The sequence below is a fragment of the Carcharodon carcharias genome, chromosome 17 (assembly GCF_017639515.1).
Source record: "Carcharodon carcharias isolate sCarCar2 chromosome 17, sCarCar2.pri, whole genome shotgun sequence".
Taxonomy (NCBI): Eukaryota; Metazoa; Chordata; class Chondrichthyes; order Lamniformes; family Lamnidae; genus Carcharodon; species Carcharodon carcharias.
The window spans coordinates 117,873,113-117,892,651 of NC_054483.1; the positions used below are offsets into that span (position 1 = coordinate 117,873,113).

Consider the following 19,539-nt stretch of genomic DNA (forward strand, 5'->3'; position numbering starts at 1 on the left):
ATTGACCAGAAACTGAACTGGACTAGCCATATAAATACTGTGGTTACAAGAGCTGTTCAGAGGCTGGGAATCCTGTGGCAAATAACTCCCCTCTTGATTCCCGAAAGCCTGTCCACTATCTACAAGGTACAAGTCAGGAGTGTGATGGCATACTATCCACTTGCCTGGATGAGTGCAGCTCCAACAACACCCTGGAAGCTTGATACCATCCAGGACAAAGCAGCTTGCTTGATTGACACCCAACCCACAAACATTCACTCCCTCCACCACTGACGCACAGTAGCAACAGTGTGTATCATCTACAAGGTGCATTGCAGGAATCCATCAAGCCTCCTTAGACAGCACCTTCCAAACCCATGACCACTGCCATCTAAAAGGACAAGGGCAACAGACACATGGGAACACAGCCACCATGCTGACTTGCAATTATATCGCTGTTCCTTCACTGTTGCTGGGTCAAAATCCTGGAACTCCCTCCCTAACAGCACTGTGGGTGTACCTACTCCACATGGACTGCAGCGGTTCAGGAAGTCAGCTCACCACCACCTTCTCAAGGGCATTTAGGGGTGGGCAATAAATGCTGGCCTAGCCAGCAATGGCCACATCCCATGAACGAATACAAAAAAAGGTATAGGTACTGAATTAATGTTGCGTAATAAAATGCTGCAGTGGAGTTATTTTATATATTCATCTAAATAGAGGTGTAATAAAGTACAGTTTCTGCAGTATGTGCAAACTTAACCAGAAGTCTGCTTAACAAGAACCAGGCACATGGTGATATATGCTTTCCATACTTAAAAATGGTGATTATTATTTCACCTTTTCTCCTACATTATGCTGTAGAGAGTACCAATGCATGGAGCTGCAATTATTTTATTGATTACGACAATTAACTACAAGGTAGCTGTTCTAGCTTCTGCTTCTGTTGATATTTGTAGCTTATTTGAGCTTTTCTTATAGTTTATAAAGTGAACTGGGATTGAACTAGCACATCTGTCCTCCTTAAAGGAGGAGAATGGGCCCATAATATATAATATGATGTACTTTGACATTGAACATCTGGTTTTGTGACCTGTTTGATTGCCTTGTGTATGTTTTGGTATGTTATGTGCTTAGTATAGAAAAAATGTTGAATTTCTGAAGCTCTTATCTGGTGATATGCTCCATGCACGCCATGTGATGAAACTATTAATTTACCATTTTGGCATGTGGCAATTCAGCTACCTGCTTGTGATGTTTTTGGAAGAAGGCATGTTTCATAATGACCTAAATGGCCTGTGGGAAGCACATAACTAATGCTTTGAGATCCTTGAGACTGGGATATCTTGTGTTCCCAGTGGTTTAACTTTCTTACTTCCAACACTTTGTGAGGGTGAGTTGAAGCATTTGTTCTGTGATGTGCCAACATAAGCATATTGGGAATTTTGGCTCATAAAAGTTTTAGGAGATTCCTGAACAAAGGAAAAGCTCCAGGTGGCTTGGTAGGTGAGTACATTGTTTGGTTTGATATTAAGGCAGACAGGTTGGGAAAGTGTCAGATCCAATCCTAATCTTGGCTACTGCAGCAGTGGGGCATTAAATTGGCCTCCACACCCTAGGAGTCTGGCGTAAAAAGTAACTTTATTTATTATCATAATTCAGCTCCTGTGACTAGATTGGTTTGAATGTCCAATGAGGAAAGCACCAACTTGGCTGAAGTGCCACTTGCAAGGTGCACTCTACTGGCTGCTTGTCACAACCCCCCCCCCCCCCACCACCACCTCAAACCAGCTTATATTTCACCCCTTTCCTATTTTTACTTAGTTCTGTTGAAGGGTCATGAGGACTCGAAACATCAACTGTGCTCTCCTCCGCCAATGCTGCCAGACCTGCTGAGTTTTTCCAGGTATTTCTGTTTTTGTTTTGGATTTCCAGCATCTGCAGTTTTTTGCTTTTAGCACTCTACTGCCACTGTTCAGGATCCACTTCAAGGATTGTCACTTGAGAAGGTACTTGGGTCATCATACCTCTAGGAATTCAGTTCTGCTTTTAGGAGGAATGAAAATTCTGTGAGCTGTTGATGTATTTTTAGCATATTGCTTACAAAAAAAACTGCCTCCTGAGTACTAATTGTATAATTGAATTGCTGAACTTAGATGTCATACCATGTCAATGAAACTCATCAATTTGAAGCACAGTATTGTAACTTGCTGCTGCACTTGACATAAATCTAATGCAAGATGTTGAGGCTTGTGGAAATGTTCCATTGTGACCATAGTATTTTTGCTTCACCCTCCATCCAAAAGTGGGGTGAATTTGGGTGGTCCATGAGAATAACATGCTATCTTTTTATCCCTAGCACAATAATTTTCCATTGATCCTAGAGTGATGGGACTGCAATCTATCCCTTTGGAATATACTGAGGAAGTGAAAGTTGCTATATAAATTCAAGCTCTTTGATTTCTCTTTCTAGCTGCAAGGGTGCTGTAATATGTCAGTTAGTTTGAGCAGTTTAATCCAGTTCTTGTATTTTGACGCACACAACAAATTGCTTTAATTTAGCATTTTCACTTAAGAATGGCTCACATGGGAATAAAAAATCTTAAATGGATTCAGTGGTGGATCTTAATCTAATATTGAGGTTATAGAGCATTTTTAGGTTAGAAGAGAAGGGAATGTACTCATTCTGGTTGTTGCATCTACAAATGGAGTGGTTGATGCTGAAAGTGCAAAATTGTCCACGTTATCTTAAGCACAAAACAGGTGAAACCATGCCAAATGATTTTTTTTCTTTCCCCGAGAAGCAAAAGGTTTTGTCTGTGTGTGTGTGTGTGTGTGTGTGTGTGTGTGTGTGTGTGTGTGTGTGTGTGTGTAAATTTACTTGTTTTCCTTTTTCTCATAAGAGTAATCAATTAACCCCAACACCTATTTCTATCGAACAGTGGTGTATGGTTTAAGTCAGATGTAAATGGGGAGACTATTATCACCAGGAACTGCTGTGCAAAAAAAAAAGGGAGGGGAAAGAGGTTATGACCTGAAATTGTTGAGTCTGGAAGAGTGTAAAGTACCTAAACAAAGGATGAGGTGCTGTCCCTCCTGCTTATGTTGAGCTTCATTAGAACAGAGATAAAAACAAAAAAACTGCGGATGCTGGAAATCCAAAATAAAAACAGAATTACCTGGAAAAACTCAGCAGGTCTGGCAGCATCGGCGGAGAAGAAAAGAGTTGACGTTTCGAGTCCTCATGACCCTTTGACAGAACTTGAGTTCGAGTCCAAGAAAGAGTTGAAATATAAGCTGGTTTAAGGTGTGTGGGGGGCGCGGAGAGAGAGAGAGAAGTGGAGGGGGTTGGTGTGGTTGTAGGGACAAACAAGCAGTGATAGAAGCAGATCATCAAAAGATTGTTGGTGACATCTTTTGATGATCTGCTTCTATCAATGCTTGTTTGTCCCTACAACCACACCAATCCCCTCCACTTTTCTCTCTCTCTCTCTCCCCCCCCCCCCCCCCCCCCCCCCCCCCACACACACCTTAAACCAGCTTATATTTCAACTCTTTCTTGGACTCGAACTCAAGTTCTGTCGAAGGGTCATGAGGACTCGAAACGTCAACTCTTTTCTTCTCCGCCGATTCTGCCAGACCTGCTGAGTTTTTCCAGGTAATTCTGTTTTCATTAGAACAGTATAGGAAGGAGGCTAAGGGCAGAGAATTAAAATAACAGGCAACTGGAAGCTCAGGGTAATGCTTGCGGACTGAACCCACTGAACCTGCATGGCCTTTAAGTGACTTAGAGGAGAGCAACGGTTGGTGGATGAACCAGCTGCAACCTATCATTTCCTGCTAAAGTAAAGAAATTTTCACACTAAGGAGCATGCACTGAAGAAAACATTTTTAACTGCGACGAGGTGGCCCTATACTATTTTACCAAAGAAAACAGTGGCAAGAAACAACACTAAAGTAAAGACTGGTTTAAACAGATAAAGACGAGGTTGATTGTCCTCCCATGCTGTCTTGCTGTAACAGAACAGATCTACACAAGCTAATTCCGCTCAACATCAGCAGAACATTCAGCAAACCATGCTGCTTTCATCATCCAAACCTAAAATTACTACCATGCCAATGCTCAAGTAGCCCCAAAGCTTAGATGACTGCTTCAATTTGTGAAGACTGGTTCCATCATGAATTTGTCCAAAACATCAGAAAACATCTCCAGATAGAACGGACCACCGAAGAAGGCCAACTTGCTGCTTGGCAACTGCCCTGCACCCACACCAGAGAACCTGGTAACATGATGGGAACATCTATCTACACAAAAATATGCATGAAAAATTCAACCCTTTGATCAAGGCATCATACTGACCTTCAAACATGGCTGCAGAGGAGAACTATTCAGTAATAGTGAACAGTAAGCATGACAACACGCCTGAAGAAACTCCGCATGAAAGAAGGAATCTGTATATGGCTGTACCTGGCAAGAAGTGATAATGAACTGTATCAAAAACTCCTGGAGGCAGCCTGGGTGCTGCATTCAAGATGAAAACCAACAGTGATGACATGGAGGATTTTGAAGATTTGACTAAAGAGGAAATGCTTGAAAGTCTGGAGAGTTGTAGACTACAGTGGATTCGATGCCTTTGATCTAAACAGCATCAGGTCCGTTCTTGGATCAGAATTGTGTACTGACGATATCTTCTTAGGCAGTCCGTCGGGATTTAGGATGACTTGCTTTCATTCTGGTTCGATTTGTGTTCTGATATGGCTGATAAACCCAATGCATGATCAACAGCCCCTACTCATGCTGGAAGGGTTGGGTAGATGGATTGTTTGGAAGTTTGTTTACTCCTGACATCTCCTTTGTTTCTGTATGATCCTGACCAAGTATCCCAGTTGTGTTTGAGTGTTCTCCATTTTGGTCAGTCACAAGCCAAGGTCTCCCCTGAGTAGGCGTGTATGTTTGACCTCTTCAGGGCACCCCTAAAGCATTTCTGATGCCCTCCTGGGAGTCTCTTGCCACGACCAAGTTCTGAATAGAGCAATGGCTTTGGGCGTTAGTCATACAGGCAACATGATTGAAAGAATTTTAAACAGATAGCCTTTTGAATTTTTCATATACTAATGAGCCCCATCAGCCAATACAAAGTGCTGTCTTCTGTTTGTTTTTGCTTTGCAGTACAATTGCCACTTTTTTTGTTAAAACTTAAGGCAACAGCCAATTTTGATTTCATTACAAAATGAATTAAATTTTGTTGGATAAAGTCTTAAGGAATGTCTTAGTGCAACAATAAATGATTAAAATCTAAACCAAAAGATAGTGACTTTAAGTCTCAGTTTAATTTGTTTTGAGTAGAATGACCTGATTCTGATTGGTTTGTGGCCAGGTATAACTTTATTAATATTTTGGCTTTCCATTTAAAGGAAATGAAAACAGCTTTTGTCATATACATTGTATGAGAAATAGTCTGGTATGCTACATCCTTGATTTGTTTTGGTTAAGTTTACAGACCCTAGGTGATTTTCATGGGTCTTGAATTCAGTTTGGCTCAAATTCTTGCAGATTTTTGGTAGTTTTAAGATTCTTTTGATAAATACAATAAATGTGTTCTCTGCCTTGCGCTGATAGCTATAAATCTGAGTGGAACTGGTATTTGATAAATCCATCTGAAATCCAATTTCCTTCAGGTAAGCATTGTTTAGAAACCATCATTTTTGACCTACATCAGAAACCCTTGCCACTGATTCCATCCTCCTCCCCAGCTGCAGTCTTTGGCAGGATGACCAACCCTTAAGAAAAATAAGGGGCGATTGGGCTCTGTGCTTGCTCTCATGATCCAAGGAGGTGAAGCAACTGGGGTGGAGTGGGAGAGGGATGTCCCTCCTCCCACGGTGAGTAGCTTTTGCGTTTTCCGCCTTGAAATGGTGCTGTCGTCTGCATTTTATATTATTATTGAATGTAGATATTGGCTAAATATGTAAATTTATACCATCTTCCCCTACAAATTTCCTGCATGGTTCAAGGGTACCAAAACAATTTTGATTTATTTATAATACCTGGATTCATTTGCTCATTTTCTCTGTAATTTCAGACATGAATTGAAATTGTTTTCTAGCTACCATTCAATGTAAATCAAATTTAGTTTTTTTATGTATGCATAATTTGGGTTGAGATTGTATGAATCATGCCTTAGCTGATCTCAATAAAAGTTTTGATTGTAAATATGACATCTTGCAGGAAATGTTCCTTTTATTGTGATTTATTTTGGATTTGGTTAAACATATGCATTTGACTGTAATAATTTGTAAATGTCTCGTCTCACAGTGAAATCACTTGTTAAGATACTTTTGATGCTACAGCTTTCACCAGACCACGATTAAGTGGTGCAAAGGCTACAGATTCACTACATGATATTCGCTAATTACATTTTACTTCCAGCCTTTTGAGATCAACGCTACACCTATTTCTACAACCATCCCATTTTTGTCCCATTAGTGAATACGCATACACTCAATTTTGTACATTTGATGGGATATGCTTAAGACAAGCAACAGTAATCTGTACAGGTTTTTCAAATCCTTGCATGTTTTAAATGTAATTCCATTTCTCTGGAACTGATTTTTGTCCTGATCAACATCAATAGTGATGTAAGAATGACTTGAAATTTTCCATACACTCAACGAGGGAGTCAAACTTGATCTTCACCATTCAATTTCAGAATCTCGGGGAAAACGTTGGATTGTTAGTTATCAGGGCAAACGGTTTTTCACGATACAAACTTGCTGCCTGGACGCAAGTAATGAAATTGCTTGTTATTTCTTCCCTTTGGTAATCAAGAAGCTCAGCCAGTGCACACTGTTTGGTAACCAAAGAAACGATCCATTGATGTTCTGCAGAGCTAACTGTGCAAGTACTGAATGAAATCATACAGCTCGGGTGCAGATATTTCATGGACTAGCTATAAGTTGGCTTCTTCAAACACGTTGGTATAGAACATTAAGTTGGTGACAACGTTTGTACTGGTACATTCATTATCAGTTTCATGCTACTCTTCATCTATCATAATGAGCTTCCGCAAATGCTTAGAACAATCCATGCTGCTGTAGTATGAGAGCAAATTAGGCCACACTTTCAAAATATGATCCACAGCTTTTCCTAATGAGCCAGTGTGTAACTACACCCACTCCAGATCAACAAACTCTACAGACTCTTGAGATTTTTGCATCACACTGCTGATGAAGAGAAGTAACCATTTATTACACCGCTGCATCGACGTAAATATTTAACTCTCATAGACCTGCTTTGAATGCATTGTTCACAATGTGAGCCAAGCAGCCAGCTTTGAAAAGCTTTTGAGGTTTTTTCTAGAAAACATTGTGTGTGCAGAGTGATGAGTCTCAAATGTGGTATTTTATTATGAGCTGAAAGAGCTTGTTGGAAGTCCAGACCTATCAGAACTTGATCCACAATAGCATTAGCAGATTCAAATGGATGTTCAGAAAAGTCTATCAGTTTGGTCACACATCCATCTAAAGGATACATCATTTTATTTTCTTTATTAAAAGTGTCTGTTGCAACCAGCAAAAGAGAGGGGCATGGTGGTAAGATTCAGAACCTTTTAGTTTAGATACCAATTCTGATATGCTCAACTTACTAAGTTTGTGACAATTTACTCTGCTTTTGCCCGTCCACTTGATAAGTTTTTTTAGGCAAGGGTGGAATCTGAGTACAGTTGGGGTCCTAGTTTCAAGCAGCAGTCTATTGTGCAATGAGTCACCATGTTTTACTGTATGATATGAATGAAAATACCTTTTCTGTCTCCAAATAATCTTTTTGGAGAATGAAGTTTGGATTCCTTGCCCTTGATGAGCAGTCGCCCTTGGGATTTGCCTTGTTTTTGTCCTGCAACATGCTGTTATATTGCTCAACCCACCATGTACCGTTGAGAAACTTTTTGAACAGGCAATGTGAGGTAACTGTTAGAAGGTTAAAGCTATGTTAATCAAGCAAAGTAAGAATTTTTATATTACTGCCATCTGCATCTTTTTTTAAAAAGACAACCACAAGGTGTCCTAAAGTCTTTAAAGATGCTTATGAAATGTAGCCAATGTTCTCATGTAACAAATGTAGTAGCCAATTTGTGCACAGCAAGTTCCATAAAACATCAATGTGATGATGACCAGATTTTTTTTTTGTAACATTGAGGGATAACACCCCTGCACCTCTTTGGCACAGTGCCATGGGATCTTTTAGATCTACCTGAGCAGGCAAGGAGGGCCTCCGTTTAACATTCCATCTGAAAGGCAGCACCTCCTGACAATGCAGCACTCATCTATTGTACTAGAGTGAATACAATCAGCCTTTTTAAGTCCTGGAGCGGGACTTGAACCCATAACTTTCTGACTTTTAGATGCTACCAGCTGAGCCATGAAATGAAGTTAGTAATTTATCAGGTGACTACTAGCAAACTGCAAATCCAAACAAATAAAATAGCACAAACAGAGAAAGTAAACTATGCCTCTACTCCTTGTTTTTAAATTGGGTCTCTTTTACTTTATCTGGCCAACCTCCTAACCACAATGACTATGCAGACTGGCTTGCTTCCACACTATGGTCAACACTGCTACATTATATTTAACAAAACATATTATTTTATTTCCCATGTGAACCCTGTGGCAGCCAAATGCAGACTGAATTTCACAATTCTGGAATGCTGTACTTAAGGGAAATTGTATTTTTTAAATTTAACTCTGCAACCTAGCCTAATTTCTGGGAAACCATTCTATCCTGTTTGTTCATATTTGTTTGGAAGTCATCGTAACATTCATGGCCGTAACTTCCAGGCTCCCCAGTGTCAGATTTGGGTAGTGTCCCAAAGATGCGCTGGGGAATCCCTCTCAGGAGTTCCCAGGCACTCCTATAAGTGCGCACTTACTCTGGACAATTGCTTTGCGCTGAGAACCATTGAAAATGCGGTCTAAATTGCAAACTTCGGATGGTTACACCAATAGTTAACTCAGAAATAGTTAGAATTAAAACCTCTGCAATAGTTACCCAGAAGTTAGAAAACACCTAGACCAACCCCGTGGGACGCCCCGCAGCCCCCAAATCCTATCCAATTACCTTCTCCCCAGCCTGTCAACTTCACTGGCCCTTTAAACCTTCCTGCTTTATGGCAGCTTGTGCTGTTAAAAAGGGGGTTTGGCCTCCTTGAATCCATCAGAGCCACACCTCATTGGGGCCTGCGAGGAGTCTTTCAATGAAGGCCCCAAGCAGCCCTGGTGAACGGAAACATTAGTGTAATTTTCAAGGGCAGATAAGATTTCTTCTAATTCCTGTGGGCTATCTCTTTCCGACACTAGTTGGATGTTACGACCCTCCGTTTTCATTAATGTAGAATTTGGACAATTCATAGAAGCTTTAATTTTCCTTTTATAATGGAGTAGATCTTTGTCTCCTGTCAACGAAGAACAGGTTCCCGTCTATTTTTTCAGACACGAGCACCTATCAAACAGTACATTCCTTCAGTTGTTCGTAACAGGCAAAGTAGTGATTGTAATCATACAGCACATGCTTACAAAACTCAATGTCCAACATTAGATGTAATTCCACAATTGGATAACGCACATTAAGCAATCCTGACTCTGCTAAGAATTGCACTGCTAACCAATTTAAGATTACGAGCCGGGCTTGCGGTGTGGCTCACATATGCCGGCTCGAAGCTACACGTATTCACACACAGGGCCCTGTACTTGCAAGCAAAAAGAACATGTCCACTCATTGCACCTTTTTCAACTAAAAAGATTAGGGGACAGCCGTTCACTGGTTCATGGCCCATGGCAATGTCTTGAATAGAGTCTCCTTGCCTGGCTTGAATTCATCTAAAAGCTTGGCAGTTTCTCCATGACAACACCTTACCAGAGTCCACTTGTAAACCAATCAGCATCCTCTTGTCATGCTGTATAAATGGTTGTTCTCTTTGAAATTTAGCATTCTTGCATCTGTCCTGTTAAGTGCAAAGATTCTACGGCATGTCTCTTTTTTCATTGATACTCAGTCCTGTACTCCAAGCAACCATATGCTATGGTATTGAAGCAGAGTTTTAAAGCTATACTTTGAAAATAAAACATAGCATTTACCATACAAGGCTCAAGCCTCAAGATATTTTCCAGGATGCAAATCTCAACAGCCTAAACAGTGAGAAATCATTAACAAAAGAAAAGAATAAAACGCATACACAAGATTACAGCTTCACAGTTACTTAATGTTATAACAATTCCCAAAATTCCTAATTAACCAGACTCCCAACTACACGCCCTCTTTTAAGGCAACAGTCCAAAATAGATTTTAAAATTAGAGACAATCCAGCAAGGTTACCACAAGCACCCACTTGACAGTGGAATTCCAAAGGCTTTAAACAACTTTGGTTACTGGAACAGCAGACTTCTGCAGTGGCTAAATGCTTTTCCCCAAGTCTGTTTCACACAGTGTACCTTTCAGATCTCACAAGGCCACATCCCATGCAGCCTTCCACCCTTCTTTAAATATATTTCTTCTTCTTTGATTTGTAAGTCCCATTGCCTCCCGCCCCCCCCCCATGTCTTTGGAATTTACTTTTCGCATAAAATGAAAATCTTTTATGTTGCTCTTATGATCAGCATTTCTGGGGAAAAAAATCAACGTAATAACCTTGCCCTATTTATCTTGCCAGTCATAAAAACATTACATCCCTGAAAACCAAACACCCCTCCACTTATCTTATAATGCACATTCCCTTTTCCTTAAGCTCATCCATTAGCATTTCAAATGCCTTTTTACACCTAACTCTTGATAATTTAAACCTTGCAGTCTACATATCTCTGAAATTAATCATCCCCCCCCCCCCCCCCCCATACACAACCACATGCGTGCGCATAGACTCATAAGCCTACTTCACAATATTCTACAATGATTTTGTGAAAGAGGTTTTCCACCCACAGTGGTTGACAGGGCCCTCAACCATGTCCGGCCCATCTCCCGCGCATCTGCCCTCACGCCTTTCTCTCCCTCCCAGAAACATGATAGGGCCCCCCTTGTCCTCACTTATCACCCCACCAGCCTCCGCATTCAAAGGATCATCCTCCGCCATTTCCGCCAACTCCAGCATGATGCCACCACCAAACACATCTTCCCTTCACCCCCTCCCGCCCGCGGCATTCTGCAGGGACCGTTCCCTCCAGGACACCCTGGTCCACTCCTCCATCAACCCCCTCCCACGGCACCTTCCCATGCAACCGCATAAGGTGCAACACCTGCCCCTTTACTTCCCCTCTCCTCACCGTCCAATGTCCCAAACACTTCTTTTAAGTGAAGCAGCATTTCACTTGCACTTCCCTCAATTTAGTCTACTGCATTCGTTGCTCCCAATGCGATTTCCTCTACATTGGAGAGGCCAAACGCAGACTGGGTGATCGCTTTGCAGAACACCTTTGGTCTGTCTGCAAGCATTACCCAGGCCTCCCTGTCGCTTGCCATTTCAACACTCCACCCTGCTGTCTTGCCCACATGTCTGTCATTGGCTTGCTGCATTGTTCCAGTGAAGCTCAACGCAAACTGGAGGAACAGCACCTCATCTTCCGACTAGGCACTTTATAGCCTTCCAGACTAAATATTGAGTTCAACAATTTTAGATCATGACCTCTCTCCTTCATCCCCACCCCCTTTCCGATCCCCTCTTTTTCAAATAATTTATATAGATTTTTCTTTTCCCACCTATTTCCATTATTTTAAAATATATTTCCTTTCCATTGTTTTATCTCTACCTTTTTGGCCTTTTTTGATTCCTTCACCCCACCCCCACTAGGGCTATCTGTACCTTGCTCGTCCTGCTTTCTACCCTTAATTATCACATTCCTTAGGTACTATCACCACCTTCAACACCTCTTTGTCCTTTTGTTTGTGACATCTTTTGGTTATCTCCACCTATCACTGGCCCTCTATCCAGCTCTACCTGTCCCACCCACTTTTAAACCAGCTTATATTTCACTCTTCTATTTTTACTTAGTTCTGTTGAAGGGTCATTCGGACTCAATGTTAACTGTGTTCCTCTCCGCAGATGCTGCCAGACCTGCTGAGTTTTTCCAGGTATTTTTGTTTTTATTTTGGATTTCCAGCATCCGCGGTTTTTTGCTTTTATCTTTATGAAAGATACAGTTTCATGACACTAGACAAGCCAGGTTGTGGAATGTTGCTTGCCACTTGTCATTCATTTATCAGATTGATTTGTATTCTGTCGAATCAAGATGGTTCCCCCTTGTGCTGAATCACAGAAAAGTGCAGTACATGTGGTGGTATGTGGCACATTGAGTTTGTGCCTGCTTTTTCAAAAAGCATCCAATAAGCACCACACACCACTTTTTCCCCTACTCCTGCAATTTTTCCTCTTTCAAGTAATTTATCTAATTCCCTTTTTGGAGATTACTCTTGAATCTGTACCCACTACCTTATCCAGAAGTGCCTTCCAAATCCTAACTACTCTTTATGCAAAAAAAGTTTTTCATGTCATATCTGGTTATTGACTCTTCAGCTATTGAAATATAAACTTTATTTACTGTAACAAACCCTTCATAATTTTAAACATTTATCAAATTTTCTCTCCAAGCTTCTCCAAGAACAAGCTCATCTGCTCCAGCCTATCCAATTAACTATGATCCTTCATTCTTGCATCTATTGTGACCTACCTTTTGCATCCCTATCCAACCTCTCCAAACCCTTCATATCTTTCCTAATGTGTGATGCCTAGAATTAAACACAATACTAGGTCAAACTAGTTGTTATGAAGATGTGTTATAAAGAATATTGGGCCTGAACTTCCTTGGAGTGGCAGTCAGCATTAGATTACCGCTCTGTTCTTGATTTCTTTTCGACCCTATCTTCCTCGACCCCCTCACCTCTGAGGTCTGGGGGGCAGTGGTCAGAGGTCCAGGCTGGTGGGATGGTCAGGTAGTCAGGGGTGGGGGTATGGGCGGAAAAAGAGTCCCCTAGGTCTCTACAATTGCTGCCCAGTAGTTACCCAGAAGTTAGTGTTTTAATTCTAACTTTTTTTCTGAGTAACTATTCCTGTAACCTAGTTGGAGCTCTCCGAAGTTTGCAATTCACATTGCATTTTCGGATGGTTTCCAGTGCAGGGAAATTGCCCATGGGAAGATTGCACGGTGAGCAAATGGCTGTGGCCCAATAAGGCCAGCCTTAAAGTGTGTGGGATTGTAGAAATCCAATGCATATATTGATCAGTAAAGGTGGGCTTGCAGAGAACCCATTGGCAGATTTCTCAACCAGCACTAGCATTCCATCAAAGGTGTTCTTCTCATGAAAATTAACAAAGATGTTAGCAAGAGCTGAGCTGAGAAGGGATCCCATGTCAAAACTACCTATTTGGGCATACATGGTGTAATAAAGCTAAATTCAACTGTGCGAGTTGCTGAGTTCATAAGTGTCTGAATTTGTATTCATTGAAATGACGATGCATCTAGATCGCGATGATATAGTGATGTGGTGCAAATGTCTATGGCTTCCTGGAGCATTGCATTCGTGAATAGACTAGCAATGTCAAACGAGCACATGGACATGGCATTGCTGTCGATATGCAAGTCCTGTGTGGTCTTGTAAAGTGAAGGAATCCTTCACCATGTATGTGGAAAAACCTGTTCTGAACTGGTTGGAGCAACTCATTTGATCATTTTGGCCAATTCGTATTATGCAGAACCAGTCATAGGTCATAAGGGGTGTGTCTTGGGCAGCCCATACCTATGTGGATGCAGTGATACATGAGGTTAAATCCTATCAAGTACACTGCCAGGTAGGTTGTTACTCTTATTCACATGCAACAAACATGATCTGGGCTGTACAGTCATGCTTAGCAGCAGGTCCAATGGATAAGAATTGGACCCATCATTTAAAAACAGCACGCATTTTGTCAATACAATCTCACTTGTTAAGGATGATTATTCCAGTCCCAATGTTGGGCTCTCAGATACGTCTGGGGTGGTCTTCAGGTCTTGTAACACAACCAAATGTTTGCGCTGCATGTGAAGATGTTGGGTATCCTGGGATACATGTGCACTAGATCAGCTAGGTGTGCTTTCAAGGGCTCCATCTTTATTGGATGCTGGTTTGTGGCAGAATAACCGGGAATAGAGGAGTTCAAACTCAGTAAATACCTCTTGCTTTTTGTGGGATGAAGGCATATCGAAGTTGAAGATATGCACGAGAACAAACTCCTTTCTCCAGAGAGCACGTGGTCAGTGAGATTTACTGCGAGTTTGACAGTGTCATTACACTGCCAAACTGCTGCTTAAGTGAGTTTACAGTGCAGGTGTGTTTCAAGTAGGTATTGTTTATGGTGCGGTTATCTGTTGAGGCAATGTAGCAGCACAAACAGATCAAATCAAAAGTAGCATGTATTAAACAAACTTGTTGATCAACTGTGGTTTTGCTGATGCTGCAAAAATAATTTTGCCTCTGATGTGCAATTTTGCCGATGCTGCAAAAATAATTTTACCTCTGATGTGCAATATCAGAGGTTCCCAAACCGTGGTACACGTGTCCCTGGGGATACATGAGATGTCTCTGGGAGATATGCAGGAGAATTTGTCGAATGGTGGATTTCAGGTTTTAAGGCACATGACAAACCACTTTTTTTCTCATCTATTAATTACACACACAAAAACACAATGAAGAAATAAGTAATGTTTTAAGATGCTTCCCAGTTTGTTCTGCCTGTTGTATTTTCCCAAATGTAAGGGCATGTGGCATGGCCAGAATCAGGCTAACGACTTTTTGCCAGTTGTGCAAGACTGCTATTATCTGGTTGCAGTGACCCTTTTAGCCTGCCCTTTCAGCTTTCTATCGTCCTATTCCTAAATATTCCTAAATGGGGCAGGGTCAGCTGGAGCAAGGCACTGTCCAGGAGGAGGAGACCATCATCCAGACTTGCCTGTCTTTTTGCCTGGAGAAGTGAAACGAGCTGGCACCCGCCAGCACTTTCCTGAGGCATTGTGACTTCCCAGATGCAGATAAACTTGCGGGTCTGGCGGAGCTGCAGTTCTTGCTCCAACTGGCTGACCTCAACCATTGATCATGGGCTCTGGAATATCCAATGTCAGCAGCTGGCTTGTCCAGAGAAGGAGGAGCATCTCATGAGCGGGTCTGTATGCCCCAAGAGGTGTCTGGTTCCTTGGGGGTACTGCAGCCATGATCACCGACTTTGTGCTGAGCCTGGACCATAGGGTGTGGGGCAAAAGACTTTGAATTTCTTAACTAAATCAGGTAAGTTTTCTACAGAGTTTTTATATTTAATAAAAAAAGACTTTCTTCACCACTGAGGCTAAAAATCTACACATCATTTAACACTTGATGAATGAAACATGGAGCGGATGGTTAGCTCAGTTAGTTTAGATGGCTAGCATGTGGACCAGATTAATGCCAACAGCACAGGGTTCGATCTCTACCAGCTGAGGTAGACTGGGTGCCTGCCTCCTTGCTTTACCTATAGTGGCTTGGCTGTGGGTTCAGCGAATAATTGCCAAGCACCTGCCTTTGGCCAGAGAGCTCAAAGAAACAAATACCATTTATATTGTATGTAAATGTGCACCAACATTTTAATGTTTTATGATGGAAAAACGTCAATTGATTTGTGTGCAGATACAGCACAATAACCTGAAAAACAAATTCAAACAAAAGCATTCATTCATATTGTGCCTGTAAAGAAAAACGTCCCAAGGAGTTTCACAATTACAATTTGGCAGGCAATAGGATGCGAGCCATGGAGTGAGATTAGTAGTGGATGACTAAAACCTGACCAAAAAGGCTTTGAAAAGACTTTTAGAAGAGTAGAGATTGGTAAATGTGCAGAGGAGGTTAGGGGAGAATGGAGCTAATATGTAGAAATCAACTTGGGACTCACTCCAAACATTATATACCAATCTCAAAGAATTAACCTCATCTGTTTCATTAATGGCAATTGTCCTGTGGAGCCATTGGTTACTTTATATATTTGAATTTTAATTTGTACATTTTATGCAATTCTTGGACATTTAAAGGAATTGAAATATTAAATCTTTGTGCAGCAGGGATATGTGGCAGCTGCCAGAAAGGAGTACACAAAGTTGGAGAACCTCTGCTCTACCTTGACTTTTTCAGTCACTTCACCCCTTTTCTGTAAGAGTCTCACACTTTCGGATTTATTTCTGTTACTCCCTGGCAATTTGCCTGCAAGCCTTTCCACTCTTTGCATACCTCATCCCGTGCCCTGATGTACCTTTGTATACTGATGACTTTCAAATGACAAGTATCATCCATTTAATAGTACCAAATACCAAAATTTAAACTAAAATAACAAATCATATAATAAAGGAACATCTGTAATTTAAGGGTGACTTTAATATGCATATAGTTGGGCAAATCAAATTAGTAACAATACTGTAGAGGAGGAATTCCTGGAGTGTATACGGGATGTTTTTCTGGACCAATATATTGAGGAACCAGCGAAAGAACAGGCCATCCTTGACTGGGTATTGTGTAATGAGAAAGGAATAATTGGCAGTCTAGTTGTGCAAGGCCCCTTGGGGATGAGCGACCGTAATATGATAGAATTCTTCATCAAGATGGAGGGTGACGTAGTTGATTCTGAGACTTGGGTCCTGAACCTTAATAAAGGAAACTACAATGGTATGAGGCGCGAGTTGGCTATGGTGCATTGGGAAACGTTACTTAAAGGGATGATGGTGGATAGGCAATGGCAAACCTTCAAAGAGCACATGGGTGAACTGCAACAATTGTTTATTCCTGTCTGGCGCAAAAGTAGTATAGAAAAGGTGGCCAAACCATGGCTTACAAGGGAAATAAGAGAGAGAGTATTACATACAAGGAAGAGGCATACAAATTGGCCAGAAAAAATAACAGACCTGAGGATTAGGAGCAGTTTAGAATTCAGCAAAGGAAGTCCAAACGATTGATTAAGAAGGGGAAATAGAGTACAAGAGTAAGCTTGCCGGGAACATAAAAACTGACTACATAGGTTTCTATAGGTATGTGAAGAGAAAAAGATTGGTGAAGACAAATGTAGGTCCTTTACGGTCAGAAACACGGGAATTTATAATGGGGAACAAAGAAATGGCTGACCAACTAAATACATACTTTGGTTCTGTCATCACAAAAGAGGACAATAATAACATACCAGAAATGTTGGGGAACACAGGGTTTAGTGAGAGGGAGGAACTGAAAGAAATCAGTATTAGTAGGGAAGCGGTGTTGGGGAAATTGATGGGATTGAAGACCGATAAATCCCCGGGGCCTGATAATCTACAACCTAGAGTACTTAAGGAAGTGGCCCTAGAAATAGTGGATGCATTGGTGGTCATCTTCCAAGATTCTGTAGACTCTGGAACAGTTCCTACAGAGTGGAGGGTACCTAACGTAACCCCACTATTTAAAAAGGGAGGCAGAGAGAAAACAGGGAATTATAGACCAGTCAGCCTGACGTCGGTAGTGGGGAAAATTCTGGAGTCCATTATAAAAGATTTAATAGCTAAGCACGTGGAAAACAATGGCAGAATCGGACAGAGTCTGCATTGATTTATGAAAGGGAAATCATGCTTGACAAATCTACTGGAATTTTTCGAGAATGTAACTAGTAGAGTTGATGAAAGGGAGCCAGTGGATGTAGCTTATTTGGACTTTCAGAAGGCTTTCGACAAAGTCTCACATAAGAGATTGGCGTGTAAAATTAAAGTGCATGGGATTTGGGGTAGTGTATTGAGATGATTGAAAACTGGTTGGCAGACAGGAAACAAAGAGTAGGAATAAACAGGTCTTTTTCCGAATGGCAGGCAGTGACTAGTGGGGTACTGCAGGGATTGGTGCTGGGACCCCAGTTATTCACAATATATATATGTATAATATAATGATTTAGATGAGGAAATTAAATGTAATATCTCCAAATTTGTAGATGACACAAAGCTGGGTGGGAGGGTGAGCTGTGAGGAGGATGCAGAGATGCTTCAGTGTGATTTGGACAAGCAGAGTGAGTGGGCAAATGCATGGCAGATGCAGTATAATGTGGATAAATGTGAGGTTATCCATTTTGGTAGCAAAAACAGGAAGGCAGATTATTATCTGAATAGCTATAAATTGAGAGAGTGGAATGTGCAACGAGACCTAGGTGTCCATCAGTCACTGAAGGTAAACATGCAGGTGCTGCAGGCAGTAAAGAAGGCACATGCTATGTTGGCCTTCATAGCCAGAGGATTCGAGTACAGGATCAGGGATATCTTGCTGCAATTATACAGGGCCTTGGTGAGATCACACCTGGAATATTGTGTTCAGTTTTGGTCTCCTTATCTGAGGAAGGATGTTCTTGCTATAGAGGGAGTGCAGCGAAAGTTTACTTGACTGATTCCTGGGATGGCAGGACTGACATATGAGGAGAGATTGAGTTGATTAGGATTATATTCGATGGAGTTCAGAAGAATGAGGGGGGATCTCATAGAAACCTATAAAATTCTAACAGGACTAGAAAGGGTAGATGCAGGGAGGATGTTCCCGATGGTGGGGGAGTCCAGAACCAGGGGTCACAGTCTGAGGATATGGGGTAGACCATTTAGGACAGAGATGAGGAGAAATTTCTTCACCCAGAGAGTGGTGAACCTGTGGAATTCGTTACCACAGGAAAGTAGTTGAGACCAAAACATTGTATGTTTTCAAGAAGGAGTTAGCTCTTGGGGTGAAAGGGATCAAAGGGTATGGGGAGAAAGCAGGAAGAGGCTATTGAGTTGGATGATCAGCCATGATCATAAAGAATGGCGGAGCAGGCTCGAATGACCTACTCCTGCTCCTCGTATCTATGTTTCTATATTTGCATAACACTTAATTTGGCAAGATGTTGCAAGGCACTTCTGTGGTTATTTTAACTCCTCTAATTCTGGCCTCTTGAGCATCCATGATTTTAATCATTTCATCATCGGTGGCTTTGCCTACAGTTGTCAAGGTCCTAAGCCTCCATCACTAAACATCCTGCAGTTTTATCTTCCTTTCCTTTTTAACTCCACGATTTCGGGCAACTGCCCTAATATCTTCTTACGTGGTTTGGTGTTGGATTGTTTTTTGTTAGCGCTTCTGTAAAGCACTTCGGGATGTTTTACTATGTTAGAGGTGCTTTATAAATGCCAGTTCTAGAACATAAAGTCAAAATTTGACACAGAATTAAGAGTGAGCAACTCGATCAAAGTTTGATTAAAGGTGTTAATTTTTAAGGCAAAACAAAAACCGAAACAGAAATACCTGGGAAAACTTAGCAGGTCTGGCAGCATCGGTGGAGAAGAGCACAGTTGACGTTTCGAGTCCTCAAACCTTCAACAGAACTAGGTAAAAATAGGAAAGAGGTGAAATATAAGCTGGTTTAAGAGGAGAGGTAGGTAGAGCTGGATAGAGGGCCAGTGATAGGTGGAGATAACCAAAAGATGTCACAGACAAAAGGACAAGGAGGTGTTGAAGGTGATGATATAATCCAAAGGAATGTGCTAATTAAGGGT

At 41.4% G+C, this 19,539-nt stretch overlaps 1 protein-coding gene across 7 annotated transcripts in view; it reads left to right on the forward strand.

The window, feature by feature from the left end:
• add3a (adducin 3 (gamma) a) overlaps positions 1–19,539 on the forward strand; it is a 318,245-nt gene that overhangs the window by 30,576 nt on the left and 268,130 nt on the right. The window lies entirely within an intron of this gene.